Raw genomic sequence first — 6,206 nt, 5'->3', positions numbered from 1 at the left:
TTTGTACTGGTGGCAGGAATTCTTGGTTGTCCTCAATTTGGTTGTCCTGACTTTCGGTGGGAAACATGGTCAACAGAATAAGGACTGCATTTCCCACCTTCACTGCAGGTAGGTGTGACTGCATGACTAAGCTCTGGCCAATGACCTGCAAGTGGCAGTGACAGGTCATGCCCTTCAAGGGAGGAACATGCCCTTTCTTTCTCCTTTCCTTTTTCTTCCAGCCTTCTGTTTAGAATTGAGTTCTGGTGGGAACCACTTAGGACCATGCTGATGAGGGTAACACCATAGAGATGGCAGAGCTGGGGCTGGGCGTAGTGGCTCATGTTTGCAGTCCCACCACTCTGGGAAGCCAAGGTGGGAGGATTGCTTGAGACCAGGAGTTTGAGACCAGTCTAGGCAACCTCGTATCTGCAAATAAACTCCTAGCTCAAGCAATCCTCCTGCCTCAGCCTCCCAAGTAGCAGGGCTATAAGCACACACTACCATGCCTGGCTAATTTTAAATCTTTTCTTTTTCTTTTCTTTCTTTCTTTTTTTTTTTTTTTTTCGTAGAGATGAGGTCTTGCTATGCTGCCCAGGCTGGTCTTGAACTCCTGGACTCGAGAGATCCTCCTGCCTTGGCCTCCCAAAAGTGCTGGGATTATAGGCATAAGCCACTGTGCTTGGTTTATACTCTCAATAGAGAGGTCCCATTTGGCCACTGGTCAGCCAATAGTCAGGCTCTCCTGGGCAGATGTTCACCCTGATCCAATAAGCCACAGCTATGGATATGAAGGTCTGTTGATTTCAGGTTGAGCAAGAGGGAGAAGTTGGGCATGGCAGAAAAGCCTAACACTCTCTGCTACAATTAAATATTTGAATATTGGATTACTGAACCTGGGCATAGAGCCCTTATCTTCTAAGAGCTTATATCCTATTACTATTTTATTATTATTAATAACATATCATTGTTAATTAATAGCTACAGTTCACTAAACATTATTAGGTGCCAGGCGTGGTGCTTATAATTAGAAATCCCACTGAATTCCCTTAATGAAAATTAGGCAGTCAGAGACCTTTCTTCACAGATCGCAACCCCAGGGATGTTGGGGATTTCAGAAATGTGTTTTGGGGAAAGAAGTATAATTATTCGACTTTCACTTAATCAGAGAAGCTAAGTGGTAGGTGGAGTTGTAAAGGAAGGCAAAGAACTGGGCAGGCAGATGCTAAATGGGAGATTGTTCCAGGCATAAGAGAAATGGGGGTGGGTATGAAAAAAAGTGAGAGAGCGAGCGAGAGGCAAGGGAAATTTGGTTTAGACTGGATAAAAAGGCCAGTGAAAAGAGGGAGTTTTGGTAACAGCTATGCCATGCTGTCAGGGAGAAGTACACAGATCTTCAATCATAGACTCTACCACCACCCCTCTCCTCTTCCTGTAGGTGGGAAGAGCCAAGGTGCTCTCCCTACCCCTTCATCCTGGGGCCTTCAGAGATCCTGAGCTCATCCTCCTGACCTGCCCCTTGGTTCTGGCCCTCACGTCCTGTTTGCTGTACCTACTTTATCCCATGTCACCATCTCCATGCCCCAGTCTGGTGACAATCCCACTTCCTGCCCATTCCATTGGCTTCTCCATTTGACTTGGAGCTCTTCAGCTGGATCGAGACAACTACTCTGATGAATGCCATGTCACTGGCTCAACAGAATGGGCCCAAGTGAGTCCATATCATTGACATGAAGGTGCTGTCAGTCTGGTGGGGGCTCAGGGAATGAGACTGTGTTTTAGCTGTGTTTGTTTGATTGTGAGGAATAGACGGTCACAAACTGAGGGCATAGTATACGGATGCTCAGAGAGAAATACAGAAGACGAGATCTCATAGAAAACAAGAAGAGATGTTGTAAATGAGTCAGGCTTCCTGGAGTCCAGGACTAGGGAGGAACTCTCTAATGAGGATTACTCCAAGGAGTCTCAGGACTGATGGGTCTTCATGCCGAAGCCCCACATTCAGCTCCTCTCTTCCTTCTCTTGATCTCTCTGCTTCTGCTTTTTGTCTCACGTCCAAAATGTCCAACTATTCAGCGTAACTTTACTCTTCTTCCCCTCTCCATGCTCTGTAGCAAAATGCCCTGTTGGAATTAAATTAAAAATTTTAATCTCTGCTTAGCGAGAGAGATGGTGACTCACTGATGCAGGAAGGTATTTCCCCTTCCAAGGGTGATGTATTCAGCTTTTGGGTTAAAAAGGAGATGCTATGAGGCACAGGTGGCTAGCCGGGTAGATTACATAAAAACACACAAGAAATGCTCTTTCTGTTAAAAGAAGAAAAAAGAAAAAACAAAACTTGGCCAGGCACAGTGGTTCATGCCTATAATCCCAGAACTTTGGGAGGCCAAGGCAGGCAGATTGCTTGAGGTACGGAGTTCGAGAACAGCCTGGCCAACATGCAAACCCCATCTCTACCAAAAATACAAAAATTAGCCAGGCATGGTGGCACGCTCCTGTAATCCCGGCTACTCAGGCGGCTGAGGCATGAGAATCGCTTGAACCTGGGAGGCAGAGGTTGCAGTGAGCCAAGATCACGCCTCTGCACTCCAGCCTGGGCGACAGAGCGAGACTCTGTCTCAAAAAAAAAAAAAAGAAAAAAAAAAGAAAAGAAAAAAGAAAAGAAAAAAACTTGTTTCCTCAAAAACTTAAACATAGAATTACCACAAGACCCAGCAAGTCTACTACTGGCTATATACCCCAAAGAACTGAAAGCAGAAACATGAACAGGAATTTGTAGAACCATGTTTATAGCAGCATTATCTCCAGTGAGCTGAGATCGTGCCACTGCACTCTAGCTTGGGCAAGAGAGCGAGACTCTGTCTCAAAAAATAAAAATAAAAAATAAAAAAAGAAGTCCCAAAGTAGGGTGGCTCCTGAGTTAGTTAACTCAATGGTTCAAACCAAGTTCCTTCCATCATTCTGCTCTGCCATTCAGAAATGTCATTTCAGAAAGACCATCTCTTCTCACATCTGTTTCTTAGGAATGACTCCTTCCTTCTTTCCTTCCTTCCTGCCTTCCTGCCTTCTTTCCTTCCTTTCCTCTGTCCCTCCCTCCTTCCTTCCTTGACGGGATCTCAGTCTGTCACACAGGCTGGAGTGCAGTGATGTGTTCATAGCTCATTGCAACCTTGACCCCTGCACTCAAGTGATCCTTCCACCTCAGCTTCCCAAGTAGCTGGGACAACAGGCATGCACCACCATGCCTGGCTAATTTTAAAAAAAATTATAGGCAGGTCTCACTATATTGCCTAGGCTGATCTTGAACTCCTGAGCTCAAGCAATCCTCCCATCTCAGCCTCCCAAAGTGCTGAGATTACAGGTTTGAGCCAGTAGGCCCGTCCACTACATCTTTCTTTAGAAGCCCCACAACAAATTTCCTCTCACGTTTCATAGCCATACACTCGTTTTCATACCCACTCCTACACCAGTCACCTACAAGTGCAATGGGACTAACACAATATTCCCGAATTGGGGATGAAGTTGTCTTTCTCAAGAGTTTAAAACCTGAGTAAAATTGGGTATTCTGTTAACAATGAAAATAGAATGGTTTATTTATTTATTTATTTATTGAGACAGGGTCTCACTCAGCACTCACTGCAGCCTCAACCTCCTGGGCTCAAATGATCCCCCCGCAACTGCCACCCAGCTTCCAGAGTAGCTGGGACTGTAGGCGCACGCCAGCATACCTGGCTATTTTTTCTTTCTCTTTTTTCTTTTTCTTTTTTTTTTTTTTTTTTTGACACAGTCTCGCTCTGTCACCCAGGCTGGAGTACAATTGTGCAATCTCGACTCACTGCAGCCTCTGCCTCCCGGGTTCAAGTGATTCTCCTGCCTCAGTCTCCCGAGTGGCTGGAATTACAGGCACCCGACACGATGCCCAACTAATTTTTTCTATTTTTAGTAGGGACAGAGTTTCACCATGTTGGCCAGGCTGGTCTCAAACTCCTGGCCTCAGGTGATCCACCACCTTAGCCTCCCAAAGTGCTGGGATTACAGGCATGAGCCACCATGCCCGGCCTCTACCCCTGGCTATATTTTCTATTTTTTGTAGAGAAAAGGGGTCTCACTATGTTGCCCAGGCTGATCTTGAACTCCTGGGCTCGAGGGATCCTCCTGCCTCCCAAAGTGCTGAGATTTCAGGCATGAGCTCTCATGCCCCACTTCGAATAAATTTTGAATGGGCAACTAAGAATGTCTGCTATACCCCTGAGACTGACAAGCTCTCGGGATTAATGGACACGTGGGAAGGATTGTTTCAAGCGTGCTTCTATTACCAACTAGCAGGTGGGGAGTATGAGTTCCCAAATTCTGGATCAAAGGTGGCTCACCCACAGATTCTCATTCCAGCCTGTGAGATGGAGTAAAGGAAGAATGGGGCGTGCTCTTTATTTTTAAGGTCATGACCTCTGCACAAACAGTTCCCTCTCCTTCCTGCCCTAAGTAAGCCCTGGCTCTTCCCTGACAGTCCTTGAAGCCCTTCCCAGGGGATGGTGGTCCTCCTCTCAACCCCATGGTGTCCTCTGTCCTCCACACCTCTATTACTAGATCCATAGTCCTCCATCTTAAGTAAGCACTGAGGCTCCTGGCATCTGGCTGTACCACCTTCTGTGCCTTCTCATTGATGATGCCTACTCATCAATCAATCAACCAGTCAATCAACCCTTATTCTCAGAGGGCTTTGGCAACTGGCTTTTCCTTCTCACCCAGTTTCTACTGCCATATTGGTGACTTTAATGACCCAGGACCTGGTCAAACTCCTGGCCCCTCAGTTTGTGTCCCTTCTTATTCCAATGACCTTCACCTCCACTCTGCTTTAGTCACCATCTCCCAGGACCATGTCCTGGACCTCAGTTTCTCCTAGAACGAATCTTCCTCTAAAGTCTCACATTTCTCTGATCACAGGCTCTGTTCTTTTGATCATTCTAGCTTAGCCGTTCTTTGAACTCCAGAATCCCTTGGCCCTTCCACTTTCCCCCTCTCAGGACGCTCCTTCCTCCAATTCCTTTCCCATCCAGCCTAGATTCCATGATCTTTGCTATACCCAGGTATGGACGTTGTGAACGACTCCCCAATCTCCATTCCAACCCAGATGGTTGGTCCAAGTGGGTCATGGTCATTCCCTGTCTCTTGTCAGGAGAGGAACAGGCATGTGACTCACTTCTAGCACTAGAGGGTAGAGTGAGGTGGGACGAAGGGGACTCTGGGAAAAATTTTCCCATGAAAGAGACAAAATAATTGATTATCTTTCTTTCTGAGGATGAACCCAACAACAAGGGTGGCAGTACAGAAAGACAGAAAGAATCCAGATCCTTGACGATATTGTCAAGCCACTAAATCAACCCACTCTGAAGCTTATCTTCCCCCAGGATATCCTAGGACATTAAATAATCAATTATTTCATATTTAAGCCAGCTTGAGTCAGGCATTCTGCTACTTTCAGACAAAAGTACCCTAAATAACATAATTTGCAACTTAGAGCAAAAGCCCAGTCCTGGATCAATGTAAATTTCCTTCCGTCCTGTTTTTATATTTCTTCTGGTTAGATTGGTGGAGAAGACAATAGGTCCTCAATCCTCCAGAAACCTCAGACATCTCTCTACCATCCACCATTAGGAGAGCCTTAGTTTTCCTCATCTATCTCCAGCCTTTGTTTAGGGTTGTAGAAGACCTGGGTTGTTATGTAAAATGGCCAGCTATCTTGACTAGGAAACAGATATTTTTTGAATTTCCCAAGGATAGCATGGGTATTCAACTTGGGTTGAGAGGAATAGAGGGGAGATCTTGAGGTTTAAATAAATCCAGCATTTATAAGAAGGTAGGGTAGGTATATACAGATTAAGTTGAGTGAACCAAGTAATTCCCAGTGGCTGAACTGAGTCAGGGGACAAAGAAAAGCTTTCTGCCCTGTGTTGTGGCCTGACAGGGGATGCAAGTCCCAGGAAAGGGTGATCTTTGGGCAGAGCAACAGAATCAGCCTTTTGCTCCTGTATCTTGGGCCTGGCTAGTTACAGTCCCAGTAACACATGTTGACACCATAACAAACAGTAGACACCAATGATGACATATCTTAAAACTATTTGAACCACTTGGCAAGTCCTGGTGGGTTGCTGGGTGTGGAGGTGGAAGGCGGTTCCTGTTGGTGGGAAGGCCCCAGGTCGCTTCCATAATCTCAGTCACCTAGACTG

The sequence above is a fragment of the Mandrillus leucophaeus genome, unplaced genomic scaffold (genome assembly GCF_000951045.1).
Source record: "Mandrillus leucophaeus isolate KB7577 unplaced genomic scaffold, Mleu.le_1.0 Scaffold55, whole genome shotgun sequence".
Taxonomy (NCBI): Eukaryota; Metazoa; Chordata; class Mammalia; order Primates; family Cercopithecidae; genus Mandrillus; species Mandrillus leucophaeus.
This window is presented reverse-complemented; position numbering follows the sequence as displayed.